This window comes from Armigeres subalbatus, chromosome 3 (assembly GCF_024139115.2).
Source record: "Armigeres subalbatus isolate Guangzhou_Male chromosome 3, GZ_Asu_2, whole genome shotgun sequence".
NCBI lineage: Eukaryota > Metazoa > Arthropoda > Insecta > Diptera > Culicidae > Armigeres > Armigeres subalbatus.
The window spans coordinates 274,929,193-274,944,911 of NC_085141.1; the positions used below are offsets into that span (position 1 = coordinate 274,929,193).

The following is a 15,719-nucleotide window of genomic DNA, read 5'->3' on the forward strand; positions in this document are numbered from 1 at the left end:
GAAATGCTAATAGAATACTAATTTGAAAAGCAGGCCGCGGTATGCAATGGCAATAATAAAAGTCGAGTCAAGTACGAGACACTGAAGACGGCCTTACTGTTGAGGTCGAAATACGTATCTGTCAATGGTACAATCAATTAGTGGAATTAAATGGAATTGTACAAACTCGTCTTATGACAAGTAAAAACATTCCCCTAAAAGCTCAAAATAATTTTCTTATCAATAATAAAAAGTCTCTCGTAAAATCCGGAGTATCCATAAAAGTGGCCAATTCCAAAGTTAGCGTATTACATCATTATTAGCCAGCGACAGCGGCGTGACGGCGTTCCTCTTTAAATTTCTCCGAAGTTTCTCCGAGAATTCGTCCGGAAGTTCCTTCGCAATTTCCTCCAGAAGTTCATCAATTAATTCCTCGGGAAGTTCCTAAAGGCATTTCTCCGAGTATTCTTCCAGAAGTTGCTCCGGGAACTCTTTCGAAAGTTCTTCCGCAAGTTCCACAAGAAATCCCTCCAGAAGTTCTAACGGAACGGAATTCTTCCAAAAGTTCCTCCGAGAATTTCTCAGTGAATTCTCTTTGGAATTGGCCACTTTCACAGATGTTTCGGATCTTCCGGACTACCATTACGGGTGCATTAAGGTGTCACAGAAGACTTCCATATTGAATGCATACACAATTCCCCAGGGTAAGGTGGTAGCAAAAAACCACGATGCTCGAGATAAACTTTTGAAATTGACCATTTTACGGATGTTCCAGATCTTCCGGAGAGCCATTTCGAGAGCATTTGGGGGTCGTCACAGAAGACTTTTACTATTGATTGCACCAACAGATTGTCAGGATGGATTGCTACTAAAAATCACGAAGCTCTGGGATGATTTTTTTGAATTGGCCATTTTACTGATATTCCAGATCTACCGAAGGACCGTGGCATTTGGGGATCACAGAAGACTTTCACTATTGATTGCACCCACAATTTGTCAGAATGGATGGTTACCAAAGAAACGCGAAGCTCTGGGATGAACTTTTGAAATTGGCCGTTTTACGGATGTTCCGGATCCTCCTGAGGACCGTTTTTGTGGCATTTGGAGGTCACAGAAGGCATTTACTATTGATTGCATCCATAATTCGCCAGGATAGATTATTATGAAACAATCGCAAAGCTCTGTGATGAAGTTTTGGAATTGGCCAATTTTACGGATGTTCCGGATCTTCCGAAGGAGCGTTTCTGGGACATTTGTAGATTACAGAAGACTTTCGTTAATGATTGCACCCACAGTTTGTCAGAATGGATGGTTACGAGAAAATCGTGAAATTTTGGATGAACTTTTGGAACTGGCCACTCTTACTGATGTTCCGGATCTTTCGGAAGATTGTTTCTGGGAAACCTGGAGGCCACCGAAGACTTTTTTTTTTATTGATCGCATCCACAATTCGCCAGAATAGATGGTTCTGAAAAAATCGCGAAGTTCTGGGATGAATATTTGACATTGGCCTCTTTTACGGATGTGCCGGATTCTTCCAGAGAGCCATTTCGGGGGCAGTTGGAAAAAAGGGGCACAGAAAACTTTCACTATTGATTGCACCCACAATTCGCCAGGATAGATTGCTACGAAAAATCGCGAAGCTCTGGGATATTTTTTTCGGAATTGGCCATTTTACGGATGTTCCGGATCTTCAAGAGGACCGTTTTTGTGGCACTTGGAGGTTACAAAAGATGTTCACTATTGATTGCATCCATAATTCGCCAGGAAACAATCGCGAAGCTCTGAAATGAACTTTTGGAATTGGCCATTTTAAGGATGTTCCGGATCTTCGGGAGGACCGTTTCTGAAGCATTAGGAGGTCACAGCGATTTTCATAATTAATGGCATTCATGATTCGCCAGGATTGATTATTACGAAAAAATCGCGAAGCTCTAGGACAACCTTTAGGAATTGGCAATTTTTACGGAAGTTCCAGATATTCGGAAGGACCGTTTCTGGGATATTTGGAGGTCACAGAAAACTACTGATTTCACCCACCATTCGCCAGGATGGATTGCTACGAAAAAATCGCGAAGCTCTGGGATGAACTTTTGAAACTGTCCATTTTATGGATGTTCCGGATCTTCCAGAGAACCATTTCTGGGGCATGTCACAAAAGACATTTACTGTTGATTGCATCCACAATTTGCCAGAATAATGGTTAAGAAAAAATCGCAAAGCTCTGGGTTTAACTTTGAGAATTGGCAACTTTTACGGATGTTCCGGGTCTTCCAGAGGGCTTTTCGATGACCGCTCGAGGGATAAATTTGCCCAGAAACGGCGTATACAAGATAGCAATTACAGTTGGGATCATCAGAGCACATATTTGCAAGCAATTTTATGTTTCATAACACGAAATTCTAAAATTAGGAGACAAATTGAGAAGCTTAAACAGTACCTCTTTGGTACAGGTTTAAAGGACTAGAGTGGTTAATTTGGGGACTAGAGTGGTTAATTTGGAAGAATCACCCCATGGGCTTTGTTAAAGGAACCTACAGCTTTCGTTTGTTGCCTAAAGATCGATAATCGTTTAAAATTTGAATTTTTGTGATCGTGATGAAATATTGGGTCCAAATGGACCACAATGCACAATGTGTCACTTTTTTTTGTAGTGCCTCTCCTGGATGTCGCTGAAAGCTGATTTTCTTAGTTTCCGAAAATTAGGAAGTCAGATTTTTATCTCGTTGCGTTACAAAGTTACAGCGTTGTTTTGGGTGTGCTTGGGTCGAAATAGACCCCAATGCACTAGAAAGGTTAAGGTGACACTGGAAGCACAAACAATCATCAAATCGTCATCATTTTCATCATTGAATGTTTTATTTTTTTTCTCTACAACAAATATGATTTTGAAAAAGTATCACCAACGCGTGCTTACTCATAATCTACATGCTGATACATTAACAGTTACATTGAATAACTGAAAACCGAAATACGCCGCTCCAAAACTACGAGGTGACAATGCTAGAAAGAGACAAAAGGTAGGAAAAATAACACGGTGTGTAGTGCCTACCCGAGTCACCTTAACAAGATGATGATCAGTACAATCAAAGTTAATTGTCTATATTTCGGGTATAAGCCACTCGGAGTGGAAATTAATTACTATGTCTGAAACTCGATTTGTGCAATTGGAGGGTAGCCACTTCCTTCGTACTTCCACGTACGCTAGAGGCTAGACAGGTGCTTTCCCTACTAAGCTACGAAGGACCTCCATCGTCCTCACTGTTTAGGTCATGACGCTATCATGTTACATATTTATCGTTCTCTCGATTTCAAAAGGTGAAAATAATATTGTTTTTAAGTATTTGGATGGAATTTGGATGAGTGAATATATCTTCTCAACCAAATAAAAATTATTGCATTGAAGTATGTCGGAAAAGCAATCGCTGTGACTGGAATACGCGCTACACCTCGTTAATTTAAATCAAATAAAAGCTTTTGCAAACGTTTTAAGCAAGAATAGCTATTTTTAAGCAGAAGTGAACCCCATTGTAGTATTACACAGACCACAATATTCAGGAAAAGGTGCTTCCTGTTATTAATATCAATTAAATAATGCAGTCGTACACATGCTTGGCCGGAAATGGGGTAAGAAACCCTATGTATAAGATTCTAATAATATTGTATATGTCCAGTTGTATTAAAGAATTGTAATTAAATCTGACATACGGTGATTGCTGTGTATTCCAACACATGTTGCAAATTATTCGAAATGATATTAACGTTTAAATTTTAATAAATTTGATAAAATAGCCCGATTTAAGTCAAATGCAATTCGGAACTCCTGCAAATCGCATTGAGCTTTGCGTTTTTTCTCATTTGAAAGATAATTTGCCTCGTAGGATTGATGATAGGGGAAAAGACGGCTTTCACAGGTTTTGTTCTGTTATTGTCAGGGGGGTTTTTTCGACCAAATTTTATGAAATTTGGCCACAATATTGATTGATATACAAAGAATGTTTAGGCAAAATTTGAGAATAATCAGTCATAAAAAACCTCTGACAATAATAGAACAAAACTTGCAAAAGCCGTCATTCCCCTTATATGTTGCAAAGAAAATATTTAAAGAAGCATTCTAAAAATACGTAGATATTTTGAAAACTCCTCGCGAACATATTGTGCAAAATTAAGTTTTAAAGCCATATTTACATTCCAATAAACTCTACGCAACAGATCATCTTTCATCGAGCATCGGAAAGGTGCCAAATTTGGAAGCATTACAAACTATGATTTATTACTCTGTTCTGTTGCCTTTCCCTACCTTTTTGTGCATTTTCTTCAAATAGAAACCGTTGCTAAATCTGTGCCATTCCACAGCACCTTATTATTCTTTCCGTTTTCGAAATCTCATCACCTTTCCCAAAATAAGTTTTGCAAATATTGCCCCAGGAAGCGTTGCTTTAACGATTTGTTTGGCACCTTTCACTTTCGAAGGGACTTCCATACGCAGGATATTCGGTTGCCCTAAGGAGGGAACTTTCTTCTTCTCAGATTCGTTACACTTTTGGGATGTTTCTTCGAGCCATAAATTACTGTCTAGTTTTTGCGTGCAACTTTGTTCGCATCTTTGTGTTCCATTTTTCGAAAAACCACACCAATTTTCTTTCGGTTATTTGTTTTTCCCTGATAGGTGCGCCGTTTTCGACTGCCAACCGAGCGGTAATGCTCCTCGTGGGATATTTTTTTCTTTACTTGAGCGAGTCGGATCCCCGATGTTTCTATTTTGGAGGGAGGAACCGTCTTCTTTATATTATTTCCGTACGAATATTTGCTAGCTTTTCTTTATGCTGAATGTATCCTCAGCCTGGAGCCGTCTGAAGTTATTATTTATGATGTGGCATTCGGGTGATTAATTCTTCTGACCTATCTCATCAATTTCAAGGTTGTTTGCGTTCTACTTTTATCAGCTGAGGCCTGCTTAGAAATTGCGACATTTATAAAATGAAAGAAGCCAACGTGTTGTGATGAATTAAATGTATGTCATTAATCATGTTTTCCAACTGAAGGAATGCATCAATCCTAGACATTTGGATTATTTTATTAAAATCTGATAATTGAATTGTCTACTTCTAACATGCTTTCACTGGCTACAACTCCTATATGAATAATATCTGTTACATCTTGTTCAGCATATAACACAAAGGATGAATTCATGTTTACTGGGGTATTATTTATATTGGAAGTCGTTTTTTTAAATAGGTTCAACTTTAACATCAAGCTACTAATCCAGTCAAGTCAAGTACGAGACACTGAAGACGGCCTTACTGTTTAGGTTAACATACGTATCTGTCAAAGTTACAATAAAGTGGTGGAAATGACATGTACTTCTTATGACATGTACTAATCTATGTCGTTCATTTTAGGATTAGGAGTGTTTATTAAAGGAACTCTCTTCATCGATCATTTACTTTAATTTTTATCCTTTTTTGCAGTTAGCCTATTTTATCACATCATCCGCCTGCTGGAGGAATTTGGACTCCTTTTCCCGTTAGCACCCGATAATAATCTTTTTATTGGGCTCAATTAAGCCCAATAATGCCGCCACAAACTAGCACAATAAAGCAACAGAAACCTCCCCCGTCCCGTTAGGTTATTAGCTGCATTACGTATATAGGCATATTGCGATCAACAAAAGGGGAAACCGGTGACGGCGGATTTTCGTGACAGTGAGCGCTAGCCACCGGAAGTCGGGAAACATTCCCAAATTTCCTAGGAAATGTAGCGTTCTCCGGTGTGGTACCTCTCTATAGGTAGGCACGGCTGGAACCTTTTTTGTCACTCACAGCCCAGGAACGGCACAATGCTATGTAGGTATAGTGGCACGCGAATTCAGCTTGTCGATTCGTAAATGGTACAAAACTAAGGCGCAGGCGGAACCTAGGTGAGAAGGAACGAACTGTTGTTTTCCGAGCGGCACAGTTTCGACGGTGCTGAAAACGTTGCACTGAGTGGGACGGAACGGATCCGACCGACGAATCCTTTATAAATGAAGTTAATTTGCATACAGGTGCCAAATGGCACGTCGTTTGCTATGCCGCCACGTTCGTTAGCGGGCATGGCGGTGACGGTGTTTTGCACACGATTTAAAGGTAGTAACACATTTCAATTACATTCACGTGGCAATGCTGTTGCCGTTGTTTTGGCTTGGGTAGGGAATTTCGCGTGCCAATATCGGTGCCATATGGTTCAGGGTGACTTCATACATTTGATTCGGACGAAATGAGAGGAAGGAACGAGGGTAATTTAAAAAGTATTTTACATAGCCGTTACAATTGGTTCTGGATTCTTTACGCCTTTGTGTTGACGCTGGTGTCTAGTAACCAGTAGATCAATGACTCCTATCAGGAACCGAGATATTGAAATAATCGGAATTATCTTGTGCATAATTCCAGGCTTTCTTCTAATTCTACATTAGAACCATGTAGAAAATGACAAACATAAAAATAGGACTCTAGACAATTATGCAGTGCATTTTAAAACAGTCACTTTAAGGACATTCCTCATGGAATCCAAATTCAAAAGTACTCGCATTTTCAAGAGCACACCAGTTGCTATGGAAGTAACGCATAACTGTCATTTTAATTATTTCACGCATACTGCGACGCAGCAAAGCTGAAATAATAAAATTGACAGTTGTGCGTTGCTTCCGTGTTGAGTGGTGTGCCCTTGAAAACGCGAGTGCTTTTGAATTTTGATGCAAATTCCCCCAATAGTTCCCCCAGGAGTTATGTACCAACATTTATTTTCTGGGAGGAAGAGAAAAGAAGGAAGAAAGGAAGAAGAAAGAAGGGTGAAAGAAAAAGGAAGAAAGTGGGGAAGAAGGAAAAATGAGGAAAGAAGAAAGGAGAAGAAAGAAGAAATAATGGAGAAAGAAAAAAGAAGGAAGCAGAAGCAAGAAGGAAGAATAAAGAAGGAAATAGGGAGCAGGAAAAGAAAATAAGAAAGATGACAGATGGAAGAAGAAAGAAGGAAGGAGATAGAAGGGAGTAAGAAGAGGGAAAAAGGATAGAATAAAAAAGGAAAAAGAAGTACATAGTAAGTAAGAAGAAAGAAGGAGGAAGGAAAACGGAAGAAGAAAGACGGAAGGAGGAATAAAAAACGGCTGTTCGGCCACATTGAGAGTTGACGTAAAGTCAATGTTAACTTCTCTCCCCGAACAGCCAAGATAGCTGTGTGGTGTCGGCAGCCAGTTATCTGGCTAAGAATAACGCTACGGATTGCCTGTTCCGGTGGTAGAAGTCCACCATACAGGTGACCCCAAATTCTTGGTGTGATGCGGCTTTATGCTTACCGTGCCTACGAATGAATGGTTAGGGGGGTCTAAAAAGAACCTAACCGCTAACGGAGCCTGTGAAGCACCAGGGCACCCTTCACAGTATCTAGCCCTTACTGCGCTAACTGGAGCTATGGCGTAGTTGACTTTTTGCTTCTCCGAAATAATCGGCTACTCTTATTCAATCTCAACTTGAGGTTAAATAAGGGTGGGATTATGAGCATGTTTTTATTTAGTTTTTCAACAAATTGTCACCTATATGGATTCGCTTTATGCGTTATACACATTTTACTCTGTGTTTCGTCTTTGACTTTCTTGATAAGATACCAATTTGGTTTCATCGTTGCTGTTCATACCCGAGTAGACGAAAATAGCTCAATAATATCAAATGTTGATAAGATAGCAAAATGAGATATGGACATGATTGATATAAGAGATAAAAGATCAGACGACAATATCAAATTTTTGCACTAAAATATCATGAGGATATCAAGATATGTTATTTGTAATAAGTGATCGATATCAAATGCCATTGGTTTGTTCTTATCCATAGCATATCTTGATATTTAAATGATATTTCGGTGCAAATTTTTGATATTGTTGCCTGTTCTTTTATCTCTTATATCAATCAAGTCCATATCATGTTTTGTTATTCTGTTTATGGCTTCTGCCCGGGTATTAATGCTGAAGTTGTGGAGTGCATTATCTTAATTTGCAATGGCTTCAGTTAAGATAGCTCAAATGAATCTTCAGCATAAAAGAACAGCAACGATTAATCTTTGTAGACTCATGCAAAATGGCAAATCCCAAGTGGCTTTGGTGCAGGAAGCCTATTTTCGCTTCTACCTAGGTAACCTAGTGAACCCGGTTTTTGCTGCTTTTAGTAAAGAAATGGCAAACTTTCGATCAATGCCGCGTGCATGTGTGCTTGTTAACAATGCTATTGTTGCTACACTTATCTCTGAACTAACAACCAGAGATGTATGTGCTGTCACAATTGATGCCACTGGCGGAACCCCCGTCAGGAAATACGTCTATTGTTCGGTTTATTTACCACATGATGAACCATCCCCTACGGATGCTTTCAAACGAGTTGTCATATATTGCACTTCAAAAGGCCTTCCGCTAATTGTCGGCAGTGATGCTAATGCTCATCACATCATCTGGGGTAGCTCGGATATCAATCTGAGAGGCTCCAGCTTGATGGAATACTTAAGTAGTACCGAACTTAGTTTACTTAACATAGGCAATTGCCCAACCTTTATGGTATCTAATAGAGCAGAAGTGTTAGACATAACCCTTTGCTCCAATAGAATCAGTCACGAATTGACGAATTGGCATGTGTCAGATGAGGAATCGATATCTGACCATCGCTACATCTACTTTGATCATTTGAATGTAACTTCGCAGACCTTGCGTTTTAGAAATCCCCGTTCAACAAACTGGGATCTTTACACAGAGTTGCTTTATACCAAATTTCATGGATATCTACCTTCTATAGAAACTCCTACCGACTTGGATGATGCAGTTGATACTACAACGTTGCACATCGTGGAAGCTTTCGAAGAAGCTTGCCCTTTACGTTCTGTAAAAACCTCAAGAGGAACCCCTTGGTGGAATTCCGATTTGGCTAGGCTAAGGAAGCAGTGCAGAAGGAGTTGGAACAGAAGCCATTCAGCAGGGACGGATTCTTTCAAGTTGGCTCGCAAAGCTTACAAGAAGGCTCTACGATCTGCTGAACGATCCGGCTGGAAAAACCTTTGTGCAAATGTTTCCAATTTGAGTGAAGCCAGTCGATTGAATAAAATTCTTGCGAGATCCAAGGATTTCCAACCTGGCGAAATTCGCAAGCCAAATGGCGACTACACTTCTTCTGATGAAGAATCGTTACAGCACTTATTTGATACGCACTTCCCTGGATGTGTCGATATAACATCTTCGGATGATCCTGATGTCTTTTCATGTAGCTATGGGTCTTGGGCTCAAGCACGTAGAATCATAACTACTGAATCGATTCAATGGGCACTTAACAGTTTTGCTCCCTACAAATCTCCAGGGGAGGATGGGATTTATCCCGTTCTACTTCAGAGAGGTTTTGAGCATATCAAACATGTTTTGAAAAAGCTTTTAGTATGCAGTTTTGCTACTGGGTATATTCCCATATCGTGGCGGGATGTCACTGTAAAGTTTATCCCAAAAGGAGGACGTTCTTCGTATGAAGAAGCAAAGACCTCATTTCTTCTGAAATGCTTAGAACGTATTATCGATCATCACATTCGTGATGACTGTTTGGCAAACATGCCTCTTCATGTTAATCAACATGCTTACCAATCTGGATAGTCCACCGTGACTCTCCTACACAAGGTTGTGTACGATATCGAGAAAGCATTCGCTCAAAAGCAATCGTGCTTGGGTGCTTTCTTAGATATTGAAGGTGCTTTCGACAACGTGTCTTTCGATGCAATATTGGAAGCCGCACGTTGTCATGGGCTACCTAATATTATTACCAAATGGATTCACCAGATGCTTAAAAACCGACATCTCTACTCGACATTAAGTCAAGCAGCGATTAGGAAATTAAGTGTCTGCGGATGCCCTCAAGGGGGAGTATTATCTCCACTTTTGTGGAATCTCGTTGCAGATACGCTATTGAGGATACTCAATAATGGCGGTTTTCCTACCTATAAATTTGCCGACGACTATCTTACATTGATAGTGGGTTTGTGCATTACTACCTTATTCGACCTGATGCAAAATGCTCTTCAGGTAGTTGAAAGTTGGTGTCGCCAATATGGCCTTTCGGTCAATCCGAATAAAACATCTATTGCTCTTTTCACGTAAAAACGTAATCGTAATGGTATTCGTCCATTACATCTCTTTGGTTCTGAAATCAATGTAACTGATCAAGTAAAGTATTTGGGTCTAATTTTGGATTCAAAGCTTTCCTGGACTCCTAACATTGAGTTCAGAATCAAAAAGGCGTGTATGGCTTTCGGCCAATGCCGACGAACTTTTGGTAAAACTTGGGGTCTTAAACCTAAATATATCAAATGAATTTACACAACAGTTGTTCGACCAATTTTGGCTTATGAATGTCTTGTGTGGTGGCAAAAGGGTGAAGTGAGGACAATTCAGTCTAAATTAGGCCATCTTCAAAGGATGTGCCTAATGGCAATGACTGGTGCGTTCTCTTCGACTCCCACCGCTGCTCTCGAGGTTCTTCTCGAAGTTGTCCCACTACACATACATCTCAAACAAGAAGCACTTTCTTGTACTTACCGATTATGGGTTCTCGGTTTCATGGAAGAGAATCCTGTAAACCGCAGTTCTACACACACTTCGTTGTTACAACCATGGTTGATTGGGACAGAACAGTCCTTGCTCCAAGTGATCTCACACTCGCTAGTAGTTTTCCTTATAGGACATTTTCAACACAATTCCCCTCGCGGGATGAGTGGACATCTGGCTATTTGGAGAGAAGTATGTCGGACAGCATTGTTTGTTACACTGACGGCTCCCTCCTCGAAGGTAGAGCAGGTGCAGGCGTCTATTCGCGTGAGCTGAGATTGAACAGTCACACTCACTGGGTACACACTGCACTGTCTTTCAAGCGGAAATATTTTCCATCATGTGTGGAGTGCAATCTGCACTGCAGCAACGCATTATGGGCAAAGTAATATACTTCTGTTCAGATAGCCAAGCAGCTATTAAAGCTCTCGCCTCGGCCAACTCAAGGTCGAAGTTAGTAATCGCATGTCGAACTCAAATTGAGGAACTGAATTCAGTAAATACTTCACACCTTATATGGGTACCTGGTCATTCTTCCATAGCTGGAAACGAATTGGCTGATGAGTTAGCTCGTAATGGAGCATCGCATGACTTTATTGGTCCTGAGCCAGCTATTCCAATATCCAAGTGTTGGGTGAAGCTTTTGATCAACTCTTGGGCTGTCACTCAGCACAAATGTCATTGGAGTAGTCTGGATTCATGTCATCAAACAAAATTGTACATCCGGGAGCCATCTCCGGTAGTAGCAAGTTATTTAGCTAATCTGTCTAAACAGAATTGCAGTGTCTTAGTCAAGGCCTTGACAGGTCACTGCCGACTGAACTATCACATGGCAAATATTCAACGCGTTGAATCATCTGTTTGTGATAGTTGTGAATCCGATTATGGAACTTCTTATCATCTAATATGTAACTGCCCAGTCTATGCACAATTGCGCTTCCAAATATTTGGTAAACACTTACTTAGTGAAATTGACTTCAGAAAGCTGAACCTTCAGAGTATTTTGTTGTTCATAACCCGTTGTGGTAAGGAGCTATAAGCTCTTGCACGCTTATGCGTTGGATGCCCTCTTCAAGGGCCCTTTTCCAAACATTCCCTTTGTTCTCCCATCCACATTCCTTTCCTTTTTGTTCACTTCCTTTTCCGTCAGGTGTGTGATGAAAAAGGCTGTGAAGGCAATGGCACAAATTTCCCAAATTGAGGTGAACGTGCCCCTGGAGCCGACGTTCTGATACCTGATACCGACGCAGCAAAGCTGAAATAATAAAATTGACAGTTGTGCGTTGCTTCCGTGTTGAGTGGTGTGCCCTTGAAAACGCGAGTGCTTTTGAATTTGGATGCAAATTCCCCCAATAGTTCCCCCAGGAGCTTTGGACCAACATTTGTTTTCTGGGAGGAAGAGAAAAGAAGGAAGAAAGGAAGAAGAAAGAAGGGTGAAAGAAAAAGGAAGAAAGTGGGGAAGAAGGAAAAATGAGGAAAGAAGAAAGGAGAAGAAAGAAGAAATAATGGAGAAAGAAAAAAGAAGGAAGCAGAAGCAAGAAGGAAGAATAAAGAAGGAAATAGGGAGCAGGAAAAGAAAATAAGATGACAGATGGAAGAAGAAAGAAGGAAGGAGATAGAAGGGAGTAAGAAGAGGGAAAAAGGATAGAATAAAAAAGGAAAAAGAAGTACATAGTAAGTAAGAAGAAAGAAGGAGGAAGGAAAACGGAAGAAGAAAGACGAAAGGAGGAATAAAAAAGAAAATGAAGGATGGAGAAAAAAAAGAATAAGAAGAAAGAATCAAAAAAGCAGAAGGAAGAAGACACAATGCAAAATAAAAAAGATAGAAGGAATATGGAAGAAAGAAAGAGAAAGAAGTAAAAAGCAAAAGGTAGAGTTAGGCAGAAAGAAGAAGGAAGTAAAAATATAAAGAAATAAAAAAAATAAAGAAGAAGTAAAAAGGAAGAATGAAACAAAATTGAGAAGAAGACGGAAAAAGGGAGCTGGAAAAAGAATGAAGGAAAAAGGAAGAAAAAAGAAGGAAGAATTTACTTCTCAATACTCACGTCTCATTCAGCCGAATGACCTGGCATTAGTTACCATTAGGGTGGCTCAAAAAACACTTTTTAATTTTTTTTTGATGGGCCGCCCTCTTATTCGGCGGTGCTAAACTCGCTGGAAGTTTATATGGAAAAATGTATGCAGAAACATCCAAAAACAGTGATTTGCAGTTGGACGGCACAATTTACGATCAAGAACCATGATACTCATTCAGTTCTTGTTTGTTAGCAAATTTATTAGTTTATCTATTGGTTTAAATATTAAGACTGTAAATTTTCCATTATTATCGATTTCTAAAAAATATTTTACTAATATCTCCACTCCAAAACTAAATTAAATGTCGTGTCATGCGACTAGAACACCAGACAATGAATTCGATTCACTGACTTTATCTGCACTGATAGTAAATGTTGTATAATTGTAAGAATTTGTCATATGAGCATTGAGCATGCGTAAATATATGTATGTCCAACAAGAATGATAATGTCGAAAAATTTGCAAAAAATGTACTATAATGCTCTTTTTTGAAAAGTAAACAAACCCCATTAAACTAATGTCGCAATAGCCCTTCATAACCATCGGCGTGGCTAAAGAACAACGGAGTAGACAATTACGGCGTTGGCGGCGCAACTCCGCACATGGGGACAAATCCCTAGAAAGAGGGTCAAAAGGTCATTTTTCAAAATGATGTTTTTTTATTTTGTAAATATTTTTCTCGCACCATACAGGTAATAAAACATTGTAAATTACTTTGGTTGAGTCAATTTGACAATATTGTTGGGGTACCTTTGAAGTTGGCATGAAAACTGTTTTTTATGCCACTGATAATATATAAATTTGAAGTATGATAACATTGCAATATCCTTCAAATTTGTTATTGAAGCATTTCACACTCGATACAGCAGCCCGCAGCTCGGCCCGCAGGTTTTTTTTCCCGAGGCATTTGAAAATGACGTAAAATACATGAAAATGGCGCATCAAAGTATGTACATGTATGTACTGAAGGCTACAATCACAACAATCGTTATTGAAAATGATAATATTTCAGTTGAAAATGATAATAGGGGAACTGTACCGGTTTTGGCCATGTTCCTAATTTGGCCAATTTGGCGAATATCTCCAAAAATAAACCAATTCGCAAGGGTTTTATTAGTTCCAGCAAGAGATATATTCCTCACCCTTCAACGCTACTTTCAACTGATCGATTATTTTGGAAAAATATGTATTTTTCAGGGTTGGCCAAATTAGGCACTAAGTTGGCCAAAACCGGTGCACTTCCCCTATTTCATCATAGTAAGTATAATAAACCCATTTGTTCTAATTTTAAACTATGTTTGTACTTTCGATCGTCTTTTTTGCATCCGTCCCACTGTGCTGCGTTGCGAATAATACAGTCAAATGCAGTTACGCCTGTTTGAAAAAAAAGTTACTAGATAAATCTTCATCTATTAAAGTTTTAACTAAAATTATGACACCAGACGACTTGCTTCTTTTATGTTATTATAACTAGCGGAAAATACCCAGCTTTGCCCGGGTGTTTATGTTGCAAATGTCACATAGATACTGAACTTTTTGCCACACCGCACTCTAGATCAATTTCCGTGCGATTGCTTTGTTTTCCTCAACAGCTGACAAAATTGTTTTTTAATAATTTTTCCTTTTTTCTCGTTAAATTCACCAACTTTTTGTATAATACAAAATCTTGTAAATCGAACAACCCGTTCGCGAGTTAAATCGCCAGGAAGGAAATCTCAACTGGTTTCTATTTAAATAGATTATTGGCCGCTGGGACATTGCTGCCTCGCAGCAGCAATGTTCTCTAAGCACTTTCACAGTTATTAACTGCGAGTTTTTCAACTCAAGGCAGCAAACAATTGAGTACTAATCTGAGGCGTTCATAGTAGATTAACCTCCCGCCTGAGGCCACGAGGGCGGATGCAGCATATTCTAAACTTCTTTTCTTCTCTTGAAGGGATATAACCTGAAAAGTATTTTTGTTAGAATGTAGTGTTTTGAACATGAAAATCATTCCGAAATAGCTTGTTAGTCATCGACTAACCGTGACCCCTGACAACCACAGGTCTATTTCTAAGCCAAGTTACCATTTTTGCAGTCATATAAGGTACCCCGGGGCAAGTGGGACCTAGTTCGCTAGTTCGGCAAAATCGCTAACGCATATTTAGAAAACAGGGTATTTCAGAACATTAACCACGGATACATCATTATATGCTTCCGTTGTTGAAGTGTAGACGTATTGTAAGCCATTTATTCAGTTACAAAAATATTGATAGTGACATAAATAAATTTTCCTGTGAAACCCACTTACCCCTTCAAACGGGGCAAGTGGGACCTATTCTGCTTTATACTGTCGAACGAAACTAATTTGAAGAATGCAGATATAATGTTCATGTAATTTCTGAGTCGTAGTATTTCCGATCATGGATGGAGGTTTATTGCTTGTCAGTCTTTTGTTTTTGGCAAAAAGAAAGGGATTGCAATGTTAGCAAATATAAAAACAAGACAACAGCCAGTTTACTGTTTAATTGGCTTTTATCTGGCTTTCCATTAGCTTACTTTCTTACCAAATGTGTTAGATGGAAGAGATGAGCAAATCTTTGTTCACTTTTCGAATGAATGTTTCTCTGTTTAGAACACAAATTATTACATAAATTAGAACTTCAAAAAGAACGTTTTTATTCAGGCGATGCGCAGTGTTGTAAATTTGTAATAGAACCAATGGCCAATTTATGTCTTAAACAATTTATTTATCTGAAAATCTGTTAATCTGATGCGATGTTTAAAAATAACAAAACACAAGAAAAAACCTGTTGATCTACGAATAAATAGATTGTTTACACTGTAAACGGAAAATTTAGCATAGCTCTCTTTTCCATGAGGAAGATAATTTTCAGAAAGTAAAATACACATTTGGTAAATCAACTGTACACTACTTCTTAACAACGAAACCAACGATATCAACTGCATTTGATTCAGATCCATATGATATATGAGTGTCGAAGTTATTTTTCACTAGAAAACAATCTAAAAACAGGTAAAATGGATCTATCGAAAATGTTTTTCAAATATGTCCCACTTGCCC

The 15,719-nt window shown here is 39.1% G+C and overlaps 1 protein-coding gene across 3 annotated transcripts in view; it reads right to left on the minus strand.

Moving 5' to 3' along the window:
- LOC134224524 (uncharacterized) overlaps positions 1–15,719 on the minus strand; it is a 209,528-nt gene that overhangs the window by 19,544 nt on the left and 174,265 nt on the right. Inside the window, exon 2 of one of the 3 annotated variants that reach the window (XR_009982967.1) lies at positions 2,902–2,982. The exons of the other annotated variants lie outside the window; for them this stretch is intronic. The gene's annotated coding sequence lies outside the window, so the exon portion shown is untranslated. Of the gene's footprint in view, positions 1–2,901; positions 2,983–15,719 lie in introns of those variants that run through there. 3 annotated transcript variants of the gene reach the window in all.